Raw genomic sequence first — 19,274 nt, 5'->3', positions numbered from 1 at the left:
ATAATTGAATAATTTTAATGGGAAAGAAGGAGTTCTTTTCTTTTAGACAATAAGAGTTAGTGGTAGAATATGTAGTATGCATAAAATTGGCTTTGCAATCATTTTCATTTGCAGAAGATTGGTTTACAACAATTCATCTTTGTGAAGGGCTTATAATCAACTAGAACTTAGATTTACATATGGTTAGAGTTATTTTGTAAAATACCTGTAATACAGTGTACAGCATAGTACCTTTTGATGAGCACTATTAGCTAGATTCTGTGACTCGAATGGGAGTTGGAAAAAGCTTCTAATGAGAAAGGTACTATAAAAATGAATTAACTGGTGCCAATGACTGACAGCAGCTAAAAGAGCTTCCATCTTAAATCTGTCTACTTTGGTAGCATGAGAAGTACTTCAAGATAGAACTGTAAAATTGTGCTAATGTTAAAACAAATCTCAGCTCTTCAAGTATGCTAATGAAAAATAACTAAATACCAGAAATACTTAGGACTGCTTAGCTGTGGAAAGAGGTTTAAGTAAGAAAAGGAAATTATAATGCAGATCAGAAATAGTGATTAGTTTCTCTTAATTTTATTTATTTCTAAGAATTAAAAAACTGTTTTTGTGTATTTTCTTGATTAGGTTGTAGAGTTTTCCATGTTTAATGTTGTGTGAATAATATAAAACTTCAGATCATTCATTCTGGAGCTTTTCATGTGACATATAGAAACTTACATATATTCTCTGTGAAAACTGCAACTTTATGTCCAGCTCATGTAGACCTCCATGATACCTTCTGTATTTTTTGGATACAAGAAATTAGTACTAAAGCATGTTACTTTGAAATGAAGTATTTTAATTTAGTTTTCACATACCTTCCTGGTCAAACTAAAGGGTAAATAAGTCAATATTCATCAGCATTTAAATTCCTTCTCTATTTATACATAATTAGGTCACATGAGAGAAAATAACAACAAGGCTGAATTTAGAATAATATACTTCATTATAAAAATGGAAAAATACTGGAAATCCAAAACAGCTTTATCCCCTGGCCCCTTCCAGTCTTCTGCTGGGCTCAAGTACAGTGGCTGCTGAATCAATGTAGTGTAATCATTGCTCTATTTCTTTTCTGTATCCATAGATTGTCTGCAACATAGGAGCTAGATGAGATTTGGAGTTAGACAGCCACTGATAACAATTCATACCCAGCCTATATCTACCTTAATTTTCATAGGTCTCTAACATGTTGTGATGATGTCATGAAATATACTGGCACCAATGGAATGTATGACATTCCTACAGGTAAAAGGCTGGCTAGTGAGATTGTAAAATTTGACAGCATTGCATGAGATGCCTGTTTCCACCCTGCAGCTGCAGGTTGCATTACTGCAGACATGTTCTAACTTGCTGGCACAGTAAACACAAGGATCAGTGAAGCAGATTGGCTTGTACCAAATAGGGATGACTCACTTGCTGCTTGGCCTAAATGCTGTGTTTTGATCTCATTTTCCTGCTCGTGTTTTATCATGGAATCCCATGTGACCAAGTGCATCATGGCACTGACTCTGGACTTGCATTTTTATTATGTCTGCTAGTTCTGATTAGTTCCCTACAGCTGGTACTCTGGGCAATGGTTCCAAAGTCCAAGGCCAGTACCTAAACTCCTGCTGATTATGTTTAAGCTTGTTAAAAGCATGCTACTTTGTCTCAGAAACTATGTATCTTCTTTCAAAAACAAAACAAACAAGCATAAACTATCCAGTAAGCAGGTTTTAATTATTTTGAACCTTTTATACCATCCTGAATTACATTTTCATTCTGATCAAGACTATTGTAGTACAAGCAGAAACAGATGGAGTTTTGGTAATGATCCAGGCTGCAGATGTAGTCAAAGGCCATCTCTGACTTGCATCATGGAGGCATTTAGCCTAACCAGATTGCACAATGAATTATTTTACCTAAAATGTAGTGGCTTGATTCTCACATGGCAATGATCCCACTTCTGTCCCAAGAGTTATCTGCTCAGTTCCAAGGATTAGTCGTCTTTCTACCCTCATGGTCTGTTCTGATGAGTCAAAAATCCACACAGGAGGCTGGTGCCTCCTCCTTTCTGAGGTGATCCTCCTGGGTCTTCTTAAGAATTATCTTTATCTTGAAGATAATTCTTGCTTTCTTTGCAGTCTTTGGTGTTGAGGATTCAGTAAAATGCCCCCCCCCCCCCCCAAAAAAATAAAATTAATGAACAAAAAGCATATTCAAGATTGAAAGGTAAACACAAGTGAAAACTCAACATTTTAATAATCAATTTTATTCTGGTTAAGAAAAGGTATGACTAACTATCTAATCCATTTAGAATACCCAGTTCTCCTACTTGCCTTTTGGAGGAGTTCTTTTTCAGTGGTTTCAAATTTAAATGTTGCATTTAACACAACACTATATATTCACTGTATTATTTTACATATTATATATATGCAGTATAAAATTCTGTTGTGTATTAAAAACAGTTCACTGCATGTCTGAGGGGCACTATCTTCATTCTACCTCATTTCAAATGGTTGTCACCGCTGTTTTCTGTATTCCTCTATGTTAGCAATTTTTGTAATCCTTTCCAGTAGGTAGCTTCTAAAGATCAGAAGTGTTTTTTTCACTCTAAAGTAGTCAAATGGAAATATTGCCATTTAAAATGAATTGTGCATTCTCTGTCCAGAAACTGTATTGTACCACTTGAATTAATGGTGAAAAGTGGTTGCTGTGATTATTGTATAACTAACAAAAGAAAAGAAGAGAGAAAGAAAATTGCAGCAGTTACTCAGGCGGATTGCTGGAATATTACAAAGAACAGTAGCCACCTTTTACTTCACTGTAGCCCTTGCATAAAAACATGAAGGGCTAATAAACCAGCAGCATTTAAGTAAAGTTGACAGATGATGCACTCTATTGGCACTCATAGAGATGCAGCAGAGCATGCAGCTTGACCTGGGCAAAGAGCATCCTCCAGTGGGGGTGGAGGGAAAGACACTCCCTGTAAAATAAAATGGGAATGGCAGAGTTTAACAGCTGCAGTGTTAGAAAAGACAAAGATTATATTTTTTTCAACTGAGAGAAATATTAGATTGGTCATTTACTGAAGATAGGAATCCGGTTGTTTTAACAGTAAAATAATGTGGCTTACTTGCTCAAAATACAGCTAGGTACAAACTTTTGATTTCAGGTCAAGAAGAAGTTAAACTGAGTACTAGAGAGCTTTAAAACTGAAGAAGAGACTGACAAATAGCATTACATATTTGAAATCTTTTTGATAACTTCAGTGGTTTGGGACTTCCTGGGAAGGTTTTAAAGGTAACAGATATTCCCACTGTCTCATTTTGGGAGACATGTTTCTGTGATGCAGAGCTACCCTAGATGAAAAAGAAAGGGGGGGAGGGGGGAACCCAAAAGAAAATCCCCAACAGAGCAAAACCCAGCTATTTTTTCCAGTGGCAAAGCAGCAAAATGAAGTATAGACGTGTGTGTGTGTGCGCGCGCATACATTTATCACAGACACACGCTTCCTAACTATTCCGTGATTCTATGATCTCAAGTAAAAATACTTTTTTAGTATTCTGTTGTGCAGCAGCTGTTGCTACTCGATAAATTATTCCATTACTTTATTTGTTACAAGGACTTGCATTTTGAATAAATACATGTGTTCAGTAGTAATGTGCCAGTTTGTTAGCCTCTCTAGCATAGCTTTATCAGAGAAACAAAGGCAGATTTGGGGTTGTTCTTGCTGCTTCACTAGCTTTCAATTGTGTTTTTGGGCTTCTGTGTGTCCACCACCACCCAAGGTGGGCTGTAGTTCGTGCAGCTCTACATGTCAAATGCTGCTCTTTGCAGCACCCTGCTACCTCCCCACCTTTCTCCTGCCAACATTCCCACCCGAATGGCTGTCCCTGTGGCACATGATAGTGGGATGGTACCTTTTCACTTCTGACATGGAAGATGCATGAAGCCAGATAAAGACAGGTTTCTTTCTGGTTCTTAGCAAGATGGCTTCTGTCCTATGGCGCTTGCAGTATTTCTTTTTATTAAGTAACAAAATGTTGCTATTGTCGAAACTGTATAGAAATGTGTTAATGTTGAAATGCATTAACAGTCTGAATATCCAAATAAATGCTGAGGAAGCGCCTGGAAGGAAAATCTCTCTTTGCAAACCTAATTTGGGCACAAAACTTGCAACGTTGAACTTATTGTTAAGAATAGCTTAGACTAACCTATTCCAGCTTTATTTTTAAAATAATTTAAAATAGGTTAAATCATTTAATTATTTTATTATTCAGTAACTTGCTTTGAGGATATCTCATTCCTAATAGTTATACAGAGTGAATATCTGTGATTTTTGTTAGAGTCAAAAAAGTATGGAGTCAATCTTCAGGGACGGAAGAAGGTGATTACTGATAATAACCTTGTCTAGTTCCCTGTCAACACTGAAGTATTTCATCAGAAAGTTGTAGGGTTTTATTAACTTTAAATACTCAATGGATCATTTTCAGTCATGGACTTCAGAGGAAGAATTCCACGCTGTAGAAAGTCTAACATACCTATTTTGTCTTATATAATTGAACATATAAACTAGGGGCTGTAAATATTTCCCACCTTGAAAATACTTTAAAACCTTTCCACTTTGTTATTCCACTCTTTATTCATTGTTAGCTGAGCATTTTTAATGGGTTCAATGTTTTCTTTGGTGATGATCTTTCTTTCTCCCTCACTACATTTTTTACCGTGTCTCTCATTGCATGGTTAGTTGGGATTTAGTTGTGGTGGGGGGGTTGTAGGGTTTTTGTTGTTTTTGTTTGTTTGGTTGTTTTTTTTTTTTTTATTTGTATGATAGTTGTTAAAATTCATCATACAGATTTCCCTTAAAGCTGTGGAAAAAATTCCACCATAATTCTTCTTTATGAGCATTAACATCATAATTATTTCTTTCAAGGCTGTTAATGGGAACAGAAATGCAGACCTGAATTCATTTGCATGTATATGCTGGTAGAAGAGGGTGTTTGGAAAAACTAACTAACTAAATATTTGGTCTCTTCCAAATGGAGATACCTTTCCTGTCATGTTTTTATTGTGTGTTTGTATAGTAGTAATGCCTAGAGCTCAACCCTGAAGATAGAGACAATTTGGGAAAAATGTTCCCATTGTTAGTTTTCCAGATAAAAACTGATAGTCATACTTCTGGTTAGCTGTCAGTTGTCTGTTGGATTACCTTGGTGGTATCTGTGGTTTGGTGTTATTTCAGTAAGATTGGTGTTCTGGATAGTACCATTGAGACCAATCTGTGGATTTTGATACTTTGTCTAGCTCATTTCCCGATAACTTCCCTATACCTTTTATATGGTTTGCTGCCTATTCTATCCAGATGACAGAGACTGTGAAACTGAACTTCTTAATGAAGACCACAACATTCAAACTCATATTTTCTAATTGTGCAAGTATCTGTTTAGAGACAGTGAAAATGGGACTGCATCCCAAGGGCAACCTTGAAACGTGTGTACATCAACTTCCTAGCATGAACCATCTAAGAACAATCCCAGTGATGGTTTGTGTTCAAATTTTACATCCTGAAAATTATTATAAATGCTCCTGTGAGTGTATTATGTGGAACAGCCTCACCTTTAGGGATTCTTATTTGTGTACATGTGCCATATATAGACATAATCAAGTAAAAACTTTGAATCAGAATTTGAATCATTCTGCAGTCATTGCCTTTCTCATGGAAGTGAATGTGTACTGTAAGTCTGATTCTGAAACTTCCATTGTTGTAACTAAGTTTTGTAGGTAATTCCGTGGAAAGAGGAAGTGGAGCTGATTGAAACTTTATAGATCTTTGGTGTTAAGAAATCTTGAACTAAATATTGTTGGAGTGGGCACTTCTGTAGTTGCACAGTGTCTTGCCCTGATGAAAGGGCCAAGGTTTTTAGTGCTTGTTCATATTACCTTTTTGCTGCAATACACTGTATGGTTAAGCTTTAGTACAATCTTCATTTTGAGAAAATGGATGGGTTTTGTTACTCTTCCTATTCTGCCACCAAGTAATAGGAGAGTGCAAAGGTGCCCTCTAGTTATTAGACCATTCTGTTGCTTTCTGATAGATACTCTGAGTAATGTTGGTAGGTTCTGAAAGCTCATTTTATCTCTACTTACATCTCACCTTGATCCACCTAGGCAGCAGTTATTTAATTCAAGAGCCAATTTACTTTAATACTGGGAAAAACTTAAGGGATTATTTGTGCCCTTTACCTAATAAGGAGCTGGCTGGGCTGGGTGTTGACTGAGCATTGCTGTTGCTCCAGTCTCACCCAATCTATCAGTTGCTTCACAATTGCTAATAGTCTGAAATGAAGAACTATAAATTACTTTTGTTTCTTTCACCATTTCCTAGTGTTGGATCAGGAGTGATTTATGAACTGCAGCATATAACACTATGGAGCAAATACCCATAGAAAAGTCCTCCTGTATTGGGTTTTTTGGCGTAGGCTAAGGCAATGGCAATGCTGCTATAGTCTGAGTGTCCTGCTAATGCATAACTGGGTGAATCAAGCTAACAGTGGCATTGCTCCTTTTCTGTTATTATTTCTGCATTCATTTTCGGAAGTAACAAGAGGAAGGATCAAGAGTGGTTAAAAAAAACAAAGGCCTTTGATTCAGTAAAATTGCGACACAGAATATGCTATCGAAGGATATGAAAATCTAGTTTTGAATGAAGACAGTAAAATTCACCTTTCTCTTCAACTTAAAAAAGAAAAATAAACAAAGTAAACGAAGACAGCAGTTGGAATCAGCAGAACAAAGTAGAAAGAATCCCAGTACCAGGTAAAAAAATCTAAAGTCTTATTAAAAAGAAAAGCTGTCATTTAATCACTGTTGCCATCTTTTTACCAGATATTCTAGTAGTTTGGCTTATACCACCATCTGCTGGACACCAGGTGGAAGTGTTCGGCTCATTCTGCGTTTTCACGACTAAAGCATAAAAAATCTGTTTAAGAAATGCTGCAGTGTCCATAAGGCCTTCATATACATCTCTGATTCTGACCTGACAGTAGATTTAGGTATAGATTTTTTAAATCTCATTCCATTGGCATAAAAGTGGAAATTGGATAGCATGGTAAAAGTTGTTCAGGCAGATGCTTTTGGAAACTTCAGCCACTCATATTTTCAGGTGCACTTTGGAAGCTGGTAATCATCACCTAGAAACTCTGATGGAAGCATTAAAAGTTTTAGTGTGTATTGCAGGTTCACTGTGGCACTTGCTCAGTTGATAATTCATAGAAATATTATTCCTTAGCATTCACATCCTGCATGTGCCACATCTAAAGAATGGTGTTCTAGTGTTAACAACCTATTTTACCCTTCTGTGTTTTCAATAAACTGAAATAGAGACATGCCAATATGTATAAATTAAAATGCCAAGCCTTTAGACAAATTTCTGCAGAATTTACAATCGGTAACTATGAATTTGTGGGTTTGGCAACCATTTTCACTCACTGCACATGAGAAACTGAATGATGCAGTACTGAGTTCTGTATGACTAGGAAGGGAATTAGGTAATTCTGCTGATGTATGGATGTATTTCTCATGAGCTCTAAAGCTTATATAAGCACATTCCAACCCTCCAAGCAAATATAAGTCCCTGCGAGGTGATGTCAGTTCATCCTTTGGACTGGTAACGTAGAGGGACTTCCCAGCTCTGGCTGTTTCTGCCTGTCCTTTTCCTCCCCCTTCCCAAGACAGACCTTCCATTCCAGAAGGAGAAGCAGAATGAAACCAATAATCAGCCTTCTGGAAAATCTCTACCAGCAAAGCAGTTTTTCACTTTAAAATGTTGGCCAGAATAAGGTAGGAATTGTGGCAGTAATTTCTCTGTAAATACAGCCTTTCTGCTGTACTTTTTCATGGGTTCAGCATGATCAGGGGATACTTCTTCCCCAGGCAGCAGTCCTGGGTGTTACTTCTCTCTGTTTGCAGCCTGGGACATTTGTCATCTAGGCTCTGATATTCCTGAAGACTCAGGGTTTGAGCACTATGCCTCCTTTTGCACAGGAGGATGTAAGCCATATTACAGTGCTTGTCTGAGTTCAAGAGTGGATTAAATTGTCACCGTAGACAGAACTGCTATGAATTCAGACAATCCCCTTGAATTTAAGTCAGTAATTCATTAAAAGAAATGGAAGCCTTTATTATGGACTTTAATTTCCACGTTGCTAAACCCACAAATGAGTAAGTGAAAGTTCATTCACTACTGTGCATGAGTAGCTCATTCGCCTCTCTCAGCTTCATCCACTGGCCTGTGCCTTGGAAATTTATAAAGTGATGGCAGTACACAGGCCTGTTATCGCTGTGGTGGATTCCCCATAATAGTTTCTATAGTGATAACTTCAGGGCTCCATGGTAATGGACACAGCCAATTAATTTCCTGACTATCTTCTTCCTTGCATAGCTTTACTAATGCCAAAACTAAATGTCAGATAGGAAAATCTTGTAGTTTGTCCCTCTAGCCTACTACCAGTAGATAAGCATAAAATCTAAACCAAACATTCCCTCTCTGGAGATTTCACATATGACTAATTACAGTTTGGAAGCATATATGCTTTTAATTAAGCGCTATCTTTTAACAGACAGTAAATAGTAAGGACCACAGTGATGAGTACCCTTAGGATATCAGGCTGTGAATTGGACTCTAGAAGTTGATCTGATAAGCGAGGAGGGAGTACTTCCTCCATGCTTTACTTGGAGAATGTAATCTGGTGTCAGGTGTTGAAAGGACTGGAGGGTATTCCTGCAGTCACAGGCATCCCTAGCAATTTTTCCTGTGGTGGATCATGAAGATTTGGCATGATAATGTCCTATCCAGTAGCAATTTTGACATTTTGCAGTGGGAAATCAAACCAGCCGGATACTGTGCCAGATTTGTGGCTAAATTGTTATTTCGTGTGATAACTGCTATTGCTTCTTATTTGTCATTGCACTGGGCTTGTACATGCATCACTCTGACAGGTGTTCTTTATGGCAGTGTTTCTGGAACTAGGTCAAGGAGGTTGATGGGTAATTTGTGCTTGGGAGACCAGAAAGCATGGTAATGGGAGAGGAGGTGATTTTGAGTGGTTCTGTCCAACAGTTCATTGATCTGCTGGTGTAGATTACGATACGGCATTTTTACTGGCACAAAGCTTCCAGCCCTGCATACACCGATTCTTTGTGAAATGAAAAAAATCCCAAAAGAACTGTTCACTGATTCATAGCTTGAATGCTGTGGGTTTTTTTAAATTTCTTTCTAAATAAAATGAAATACATAATAAAGAAGGTTGTGGGGTTTTTAATCTCTAGGTTGAGTGAAAGGATTTCTTCTAAAAAAGTCATCAAGATATACTGAAAAAAACCCTCTTGCTTCACTACTATAATTTAAAGCATTCATTATGGCTACAATAAAAATAGAGATATCACAGAGTACATGGAAATTGAGTTAATGACCCTTAATGTGAAACCACATTGCAAAGTTGGTCAGGATGTGTGGGTGATTTGCATATAAGTGACAGTCAATAAGAAGATAATTGTTCACTAGTAATTTTTGACTTACATTAGTAGTATTCACACATTTTAAGTTTTAAGTATGCAGTTGATTAAGTAGGATCAGTCTGCAAAGCCCTTCTGTTTAAAAGGATCAAGTTTGAAGAATTAAGTCTTTCATCAAATGATTAGTTGGATCATTTGTAATGGCAACAAAGTTGATTGACATTTGCAGTTCCAAGCAGTGAAAGGTATGAGAGGTTTAAAAGCTGATAAATATTCTTCAGACATAGCCTTCCTATAAGACTGGCCAGTGGCCAGCTATGCTGGCTTTGTTTCCGTAATACCTACCTTTACCTTAATCCCAATGAAGCCTTGTGTAAATATACATGGCTCTCCTCAAACTTCAGTAATTGAGCTTTAGCCCTTACGGAGGACAGTAAGGGCATCCTGCAATTTAATGATATGGACCTAAAAGAAGCAATCATTTACATCCTGTGCAGAAGCATCAGCTGATTTTGCTTGTCCGTGGGAAAGTCAATGAAACAGAAATTCACTGGCCTGCCACTTCTCACAGGGCTGGGCATTAACGCAGGCAGTGAGTTTTACTGCTTGCAAAAAACCTCCTTTCCTTTTCCCTTTTCAGATCATAGTTTAGGCTGTGAACTGAAAATGTTACAGGTCAGAAGATGGTTTTACCATGTGGACTGGTATCTTGTACTGAGTGTGATTAAAATTCAGAATGATTTTTGAAGATAAAAGTAGCAAATACTAACTTTTTGGTGTCCACAGCTGGTGCTTTTTTTTTTTTCTATTGGCTCTTACTGACTTGAAGTGATTTACCAAGCAAGTTAGGCAAACAGCCTTGAAATCTTGCTAATGAATTTCTGAGTACATGAAGAATATCATCAAAACTGCACTACTACTACTATAAAGAAACATTCCATGTAGACTTTGTTTTGTCTTTCGTGCTGCATTTTTGCTCCTTGGGGAAACTCTTAGACAGAAGAAAAGCACGGAATCCTCAGAGAGGCTCACAGCATGTAGGAACAGATTGCTTAGCAGAGCAGAACCAGTATTTGTTCACTTGTTGTCACGTGTCATCCTTCTTTTGGGAGCCTCAGAGTTCAGGTGTGCTCCCCAGCTCCATTGCAACATGCCAAAAGGTGGCAGGGTGTTTGCTGAAAATGCTTTTTCCTCTTTGGAGCCCTTTGATACATGTTTCCCAAATGACCTTTGCAAGTCTTCTGAAAGCATGTGTTGTTTTAAGCAGTATGTAAGGTTTTAAAATCTAAAGCCTAGAAACCTTTTAGGCAGTCCTTTAGCCAGCTTTTAAGGGTACCCTTCTCTGTAAGAAGTGAGTGCCTTGTTGCACTGCTAGAATAATTCATGCTCACCTCTATCACGTGACAAGTTTTAAGATTGAAAGTATAGATTTATGTAAAACAAGGGTCTACAGTAATGAAACAACTTTAGAGAAGATAAAATGCATTAACGGGCTAGACTTAAAGACTCTTTGCGGCTGCTTTCACATCTCGGAGTTTATTTGCACTCATCTTACTGCAGGTTAAACTTAAATCTCCTCTGAGATTTCTAGTGTTCAAAGTAGCTGCTGCTTTGACAGAAAATCAGAGAATGGTTTATGGAGCAAAAGTAATGAGCCCTCTTAAGCTGCCTGACCTGGAATGCACCAGTCTCTCTTACTTCCCAACTACAAAAGCTTCCTCCCTCTTTCCTCCAGATCAGACTCGGGAAGGAGTCATGTCCTTCCATCTTCTAGGAGGTCTTTGATTCCCATATCCATTGCAAGGTTTGCTTAACATATCCAGATTCTAGGAAGGTGGGTTTGGTTTGTTTGTTTTTTTTTTTTTTTTTAATCTTCTTACTGACAAGTTTTCAGAAATACATTGATAGAACTGTTATACCGAATCCCTCTCAGTAGCATACAAAGAAGAGATTGCAAATGTTGGAATTTTTATTTTGAGACATATCCTTTCTTTCCTCTACGTGTTTTAAAAATATCAGATACCGAGAAAGGCCTCTTGCATACCATGCTAATGAGGCTGTCATAAGCATGGAAGTACAAATGTAGATGGTTTGAGTGGTCACTAAAACTGAATCTCATTTTGTTTTGGTTAAAAATCTTTTTTTCTTTTAAGAACTAATAAAAGTAACTTGATAATTATCTCATCCTGTGTCTTGGGAAAAGAGAAACCAATTCATAACTTGATTGGGGGTTTTTGTGGGGTTTGGTTTGTGTGGGTTTTTTTTGTTTGGTTGGTTTGGTTTTCTTTGCTTAATGAAACCTTAAATTTTTTTATGAAAGAGAAATATGAAACTTATAAATGCTAAGAATATCCTGGTCTACCAATTTATGCTGTTTAACCACTTGGAATTAAACTTTTGTTACTGAAGGTACTGTAATAAGCTATCTGTGACAGAAGTAGCCTATCCTTTTAAATGTAAAGGAGAACCAAAACAAATTACCCAGGATAAGTATATATTTCACCTGATGAGACCTTGGTTTTATTAAGCATGTCTGAAAGTACAGAGAGTATTAAGCACGTGTAAATGAACCACAGGTACTGAGTGTACGTTAGACACTTAACTGCCTTGAAAAGGTAACACAAAATAGTTTACATTCTTGTACATAGGCAACGTGCTACTTTAATAATCTATTAATTTCCAGAACTGTACTTACAACAAAATGTGTATGACAGAAGCCTGTGTCATCTCAATGATAGATATCTTGCTACCAGAAGAACTAGGCACTTGCATCCTTCCCCAGATACCCAAAAGGAAGTTCAGAAGGGGTTTATGAGATGAGTTAGTTCTATTACTTTTAAAATATATTATTCAAATTGGAATGCAATTTTTGATATTCAAGTTTTTAAAATTTACATTGTTCTAGTGATAGCATGGCCTTGAAAGTATTTTATACTTTGTCATATAAACTGCGTCAGTAGATAAGTCGTTAAATAAAGCTTTATAAAGTATGGTCTAGCAGAAGATAATACAGGTGCAAAACTGACTGGCACTGTTACCTAGTCTGTTTTTCACCGTCAAAATAAGATGTAGAATAACAGCATCTGGCTCATGCCCCTGCTGTTCATTGTGTTTCATAATTAATGATGTGTACAACAGAATAAACCAATATGAAATATAGTATCTCATACATATGTGCTATTTCTCCCAGAAATCTGTTTTGCCAGCATTGGAGAGGGCACACCAGCCTAGACACCCTTGACATGGACTTAGGTTGGACCCAGCTCAGCTGTTCCTATATGCCAAAAGTGTGAAGTGCACAGCACCGCACTTCAACAGAATCAGTCATGAAAGACAGATAGTTGGGGAACAGTTGGCCAAATAGTATCTCACAGATAGAGAGATTATTTTGTTTCGCAAAACATGAGTCTCAAATTTCTCTGTACTGCAGAAAGTCATATTTTGTGACTGGACCTATAACAGGCCTGCGAGGTTTAGCATTTCTGAACCAGATTATACAGCCTTACCTATCTTTCAAGAAAGGCGTCTAACAATTGGAGAGAATCCAGGGGAGAGTAGGAGTCATTAAATGCCAAGAAAATATGATCTATACTATAAAATTGATGTAATTTGGCAATTAAAATGAAGAAGCCTGAAAAGGAGAAGCAACAGATTCAGACACCTTAGTAATTACTCTATAGCCATGGCCTACCCTTTACAATTCCCTATGAACCAGTATCCTCATATGTTATGGCCATTGCTTTATTATCTCACCTTGATCTCTGAGGCTGGTTGTTGGTTTTGTCCATGGGAGGTGTCTTTACATTTATGTAATTTATGTGCATTTATGTATTTACATTTATGTACATTTATGTCTTTATATGTGTCTATGAAGTGACAGTGCAGCAAAATCATGATTAATTTATATGTATTTTCACTTGAGATATTATAATCAAATAAAACTTTCAGGACTGTTATAATGAGAAGTAATCAAATCTTTAATTTTCACTATTAATATAAACTTTTGTATTTAATCACCAGGAGTTCAAGATTCATGGTTAACCTACTAGCAGAATCACTGTTCCTCAAAAGAAGAGCTTCAGAAATCATCATGAAGGAATCAAAGGGCATACTCTGAATAAGGTAAGTGGAATGAATGAATCTCTCAAACTTTGGTGATCAGAAACCATTTTATTATATCTAAGAGATATAGTATAATGCATGTCAGAACAGAACATAAATTCCTTTGACATAAAATTATACTGTTTAATGAAAACAAGCTACAGATGGATGGAAACTTCTACTGAATACTCTGTCAACCCTTGCCATTCTGAGAAGAGTTGGCAACAATAAATATGGAGGAAAAGTGATGATCTTTCTACTCAATTTTACACATCATTTACTGTACTCGTACTGATTTCCTTTTAAAAAATGGACGTTTTCCAATGTCACATGCAGTGTTTTGGAGAAAAAGCTAGTCTGTAAGTTGTTGGAGCTGTTCAAAGTGAGCAGTTTGGCCAATACTGGGCCCACTAAATCAGTAGGCTGTCTTCCCTGATACAGTTACATACTTTCTTAATGAGAATTTCTATAATTTAGTTTCAACAATACTACTTATCATAGGTCACATATGGAAACTGTCTATTTCAGAAAGCAACTCAATAGATTTAATTTTATTTGTTACATAAAGAAAGATTTACCAGTGGGAGAGCTTGTGCTCAACATGGCTTATTTTGTGCTGGAAAAAATGAACTGTTAAGGCAAAATAACTGTGCTACACTGAAATGCCAGGTAGTTTTTGAATACATAACATACATTTTTTGTGTGTCCCTTAAATCTCATTTTAATAAGCAAAATCTTGAGATGTTGTCATGCCCTGTTACAGCTGCTACTATGGTAGCTATCTGTGAGTTCTCAGAGTGCTTGAGGTATACTCCTAAGTTTAATTCTTTGAATTTATAGTATTGCTGATTGAATATTATTATGTGGGAAGGAAAGACAAAAGTCTAACTTTACCATGTCTGCATTTTTTTCAAAGCCATAAAAATTGCATATGCAACAAGTATATTGTTTTCCACATAGACTGGGTAGGGTAAGGTCTCAAAAACAATGTTACAAAGCATTTAAATACATTTAGTTACTTCTAAACCCATTCTTTTTTTTAATATTTCAATATTTAATATTTCAATATTGGAAATATCTCAATTTTAAACTGTTTTTATTTCTTAAGGCCAAAATGTCAGAGGAAAAAAAAAATGTTTTCGGGAAGTCCATTTTAATCTGGATACCTGCTGATCACATTTATTATGTGCTTGAGCATGGGGTTTTTTATAGAACTGCTTGAAGCTTTTATGAAATGTTGATGTTTGTACTTCAGCTCGCTCAATTTAATTTTATTCTCTCAACAGTTCCAGTAATGTCAACTTTATATGCATGTCAGTGCATCCTTTACGAAATTGTTGAGCAGTCTTGTGATTCTGAACTTGAGATAAATCCTCTGCCATGTGTGTCTTTGCGTAGAGACATGTGGGTCAATAATTAATGAAAACAAAATAAAACTACTACTGACAGGTGGGCTTTGAAAAGCAATCTTTGTGATAAATATAAACTTCAGTAGCTATCTCACCATTGATTCATAGAGTCTTTGTTAGCATCAAAAAATATTTGCTTGAGGCCCTAGAGAATTTTTTACACCTTGGCTTTGTCAGGTTGGAAAATATATTTACATACAACGTTTATTTGAAGCTCGAGAAAGCGGAGAAAGATAAAACATTCCGTTGGATTTAGTTTACTTTCTGTTTTTTTATTTGATTTTCATTTCTTTAGTACACTGTTGGGGAGCAGGGGGAGGAAAGTTAAGGGTTTCTTTTATAGTTACTTATTTCTGCGCAATGTTCTCCTTTTAAAATGACAGTGCAACTATGATTTAGCCTTACCAAAAATTTTTTAGAGGAAAAATAAAAGAGTTCTGAACTGCCTTACCATTTAATGACCAGAGTCATTAATGTTAGATGTTAATTTGTTAATGTTAGTCATTAATAATAGATGTAAATCTATCAAAATGTAGAATTGAAATGGCTACAATAAACTTTGGATATTTTAAAAGCAGAACTGATTTTAGGTCCTCTCATTCTCTCATCTGTCCAGATCATCTAATAACCAATGTATCTGCTACAGATACAGATCTACTCTGGAGGTTCTATCTTATCCACTGTAACATTCAGTTATTTTACCACTCAGCATTTATTAAATTTTCTCAATTCTCTGTTTTTTTTTTCTCTTCTTTCTCTTGTATGATTTTGCAAGTACCTTTGGCAGCTGAAAAACATAATTTTCCTTGCTTCCAAAAGTTTAAGTTTGTTGTATTTTATTTTTTTTCATTTGTTCACCTGAGTATTTGCAAAATAATGAATGAATGACAGATTTTAATTCACAGATTACATTTATACATCGTATTTACAGCAGAAAGCTCTTGGGTAGAAAATATTGCATGTTACCCATGTGGCTTTGCTCCTCAATCTGTATGCATAATGCCTGTCAGTATCAAGATTTTTGGTTCATTTATATTCCTGAGAAATGAATGGGGTAACTGACTCATAGTTTTGCCTTTCATAGTAATTTCTACACTGACATTTAAAGCAGCTTATTCTGTTTTGTTGAAGTAGGATTCTCAATGTGCAGTTCAGCAGAGGACAGAAACAGATTTCAAAGCATGGTCATTTCTGTGACTTTACAAAAATCTACCATGAACTAGGAAAGCATTAGGCAAGCACTCAGATTTTGACTGCGTTGTAATTTATACCAATATAAGGTCTGCATTAGCATCAGTGAGCTACGGCTAAGTGCTAAGGTCAGTTGTGCATTTTATACTTCAGCTGCAGAGGAAGAATTTTATTGCTTTTCATAGTCATGGTGCAGTGAAAAAGGTGCTTTATGATGCCACAGACAATTAATTGAGGTGCATTACCTAGAAACTAAAAAGGTCACACGTGCAAAATAATTGACACCTCATAACCCCGATTAATGATTACAGAAATGCAAATTAGTACTTTTCAGTTTCCAATGAGTAGCGTAACTCTTCTCCAGCTTTGAATTATGTTTCCATTTGCTTATAATCTTTACTCTTTAAAATGTTTAATTTACCTTTTTTATAAAAAATAACCTAAGTCTACATTAAAAACTTATGCATTATATAAATTATACTATTCATAAAAAAGTCTATTAAGCTGCAATTATATTTCTATGTAATAGACATAGAGTAAGAGAGAACTGATACAAATATAGGAGTAACACACTTAATGGTTCAGTAACCTGCCTTTAAGGCTACATCTGTTAATATTTTTTCTGACCTGTGGGATTTCAGAACAATGTTTGCCCTTCCTTATGAAGACAGACTTGAAAATCTAACAGCATTTCAGGTACTGAATTACAAATTATAGGTTTATTTAAGAGCTGAGATGGTTTTATTGTTGTTGTCTACAAAAAGAGCAATCCTAACACAGAAGGATGGGGGACATTAACTAAGAGTTAGCTACTAAACTTGCTTCAATCTTTCTGTCCAGTTATGGGTAGCCACTTATAAGATTAGTACATCAGAGATCAGATCCTATTGATTTCACTATAACTAATACTACAGCTTATTGGTACTTTCTGGTGCTTGTACTAAGACTTTAGAATCACAGCATGACATGATATATCATTGCCGAACTCTGAGAGTTCCTCTCCTTGTAGGCTGTACATTTTTAACACCAACCAAGACCAAAGAAACATTTGGGGGAGTGTGAAAATTCTTTCAAGTAGGAATTTTTTGTCTTTTTTTTTTAATTTTCTTTAATACCTTGATGTAGTTCCACCTGAAAATTGGATCATTGGCTGTTTTTCTGAAGTAAGGAATCTGAAGGAGTACGATTAGAGCACTTTGCTTTTGCACTTGAGCCAAGAGCTATGCTTCCAGGGAATTATGTTGGTCTTTAAAGTCCAGAACATTTCCTATACCTTTCAAGTATGCACAGAGACAGTAAGTTTTGTACCAAGGAGGAACAAAAAAAAAAAAGCAAGTTTTGTTCTGAAATAAAATAGTGCAATAATGGAAATTCATTGAAATTTAACTTCACATCATAGACTCTCAAAGGAGGCCTGACTTTGAAATTAGGTCAGATTGCTCATGGACATGGCCATGCAACAGAGAAGTTTTTTCATACAGGTTTCAGAGAGAATGGGTGAGCACTGGAGCAGGTTGCCTACGGTGGCTGTGTCATCTCCATCCTTGCAGGTATTCAAAACCTGACTGGACACAGCAACCTGCTCTAGGTGACCCTGCTTTGAGGTAGCAAACTCGAAAGGTCTCTTTTGACTTCAGGGATTCTGTAGTTTCCACCCCACCCCCACTATTCCTGGACAGCCTGCATTGAGACACAAATATCACCTTCCTTAATGTTTGTTTCATTGATGAGTCAAACTTGTATCTGCCACTGCTTGTGCCAGCTAACAAATTAAGGTTTCAGTGTCTTTATATAGAGTGCAGGTTTGGCTCCTTTTCTCCTGCATTCCCACTGATGTCATTAGATTGCAGCAGACCTAAATGTAGTCCCCAGGCACCTTCCTTATGAGCCTGTGGGCACTGCAGACATAGTAAAACAAATGTAAAGACCAGTGTGGCCTTTCTTGAACTTTCTTAATTTTTCCCAAGAGCCCCAGAGAACTGATCAGCCACATCCAGCTCTCCATCCTGATCTGTGCTATCAGTAATTAAAGGCTATGGAGTCCAGACTCCCCAGCTTTATTCACAGAATTTAAAAAAGACAAGTGGGTTTCAAGTACTGCTTGTATCTGTGTATTGAAGAGCACTTTACTCTTTCAGAGCACTGGTTTGCTGGTCTTGCATGTGGTAGGTAAACTTTTTTCTGCAAAGAGGATCGTTGCACCAAGTTTTTAGGTGTTGTGAACCGATATAGCTGAATACAGCCTGAATAAGCAATAGTGCTGAGAAACTCCCTAATTGTGGCTGTAAAGATAATCTTTAGCAGTTTCTGACCTTTTCAAAGTTTTACCTTGCAGAAGCATTTTAAAATGAAACCATTGATTTATTTGCTTTTCCCAGATGACTGGTATGTTGATTTATAAAGTCATTTGATGGCAGAATTTTTTCTGAGGATGTCTAAAATACAGGGCTGCGCTAGAAACTATTTATTGTTTAGAGCCTTAAAAATTGCGGTAAAATTAACACCTTAAAGCAGGTAGCCATCTTATAGTAGAGTTTTAATCTTTCCTTTGTAGCTATCTATGTTACGATGCAGTGTGAATGTTGAAGATGAGTGATGCAGAACCCTAACCTCAATGACTGGTAAATAGTGCAGAACTGGTGTTCCATGGCTCATTTCCTATTTGATTCATTGTGTTGTTTTTTTCCCTTTATTTAAAAGTCACGAAAAAATCTCCTTTCATCCCTTCCTTCTGTTTAAGACCATAAATACTGTTTGCTTGTACTGTACAATGTTAAGAGCATGGTGGTAATGAATACAACTAAGGAGTTTCCCTAAAAGAAGTGGAAGTTTTTGAAGACCTAAAGTGCCTACTTTCTTGTGGCACTAAACTTTATTCTTTTCCTTTTTTCAAAACAAAAGCCTACTGATGTCCAGTGGCCATTCCAGCTCTTAACAGGTATAAAAATAAAGAGTAGGTTTAGAATCATAGCCTGGTGTGCTAGTAATACTTTTCCTAATAACAGGTAACTGAAACGTAATTTTGTTTAATAAACATGA

The 19,274-nt window shown here is 36.4% G+C and overlaps 1 long non-coding RNA gene across 2 annotated transcripts in view; it reads left to right on the top strand.

Moving 5' to 3' along the window:
* Positions 1-19,274, top strand: part of LOC133265215 (uncharacterized) — a 137,829-nt gene that overhangs the window by 52,504 nt on the left and 66,051 nt on the right. The window contains exons 3-5 of one of the 2 annotated variants that reach the window (XR_009741894.1): positions 3,194-3,321; positions 13,555-13,656; positions 14,922-15,783. This is a non-coding gene — a long non-coding RNA (uncharacterized LOC133265215). Of the gene's footprint in view, positions 1-3,193; positions 3,322-13,554; positions 13,657-14,921; positions 15,784-19,274 lie in introns of those variants that run through there. The other variant, XR_009741895.1, reaches the window with a different exon arrangement.

The sequence above is a fragment of the Pezoporus flaviventris genome, unplaced genomic scaffold, assembly GCF_033815535.1.
Source record: "Pezoporus flaviventris isolate CSIRO_AGI_PZ_B2104156 unplaced genomic scaffold, CSIRO_AGI_Pfla_v1 ptg000005l, whole genome shotgun sequence".
In the NCBI taxonomy this organism is placed as follows: domain Eukaryota; kingdom Metazoa; phylum Chordata; class Aves; order Psittaciformes; family Psittacidae; genus Pezoporus; species Pezoporus flaviventris.
This window is presented reverse-complemented; position numbering and strand designations above follow the sequence as displayed.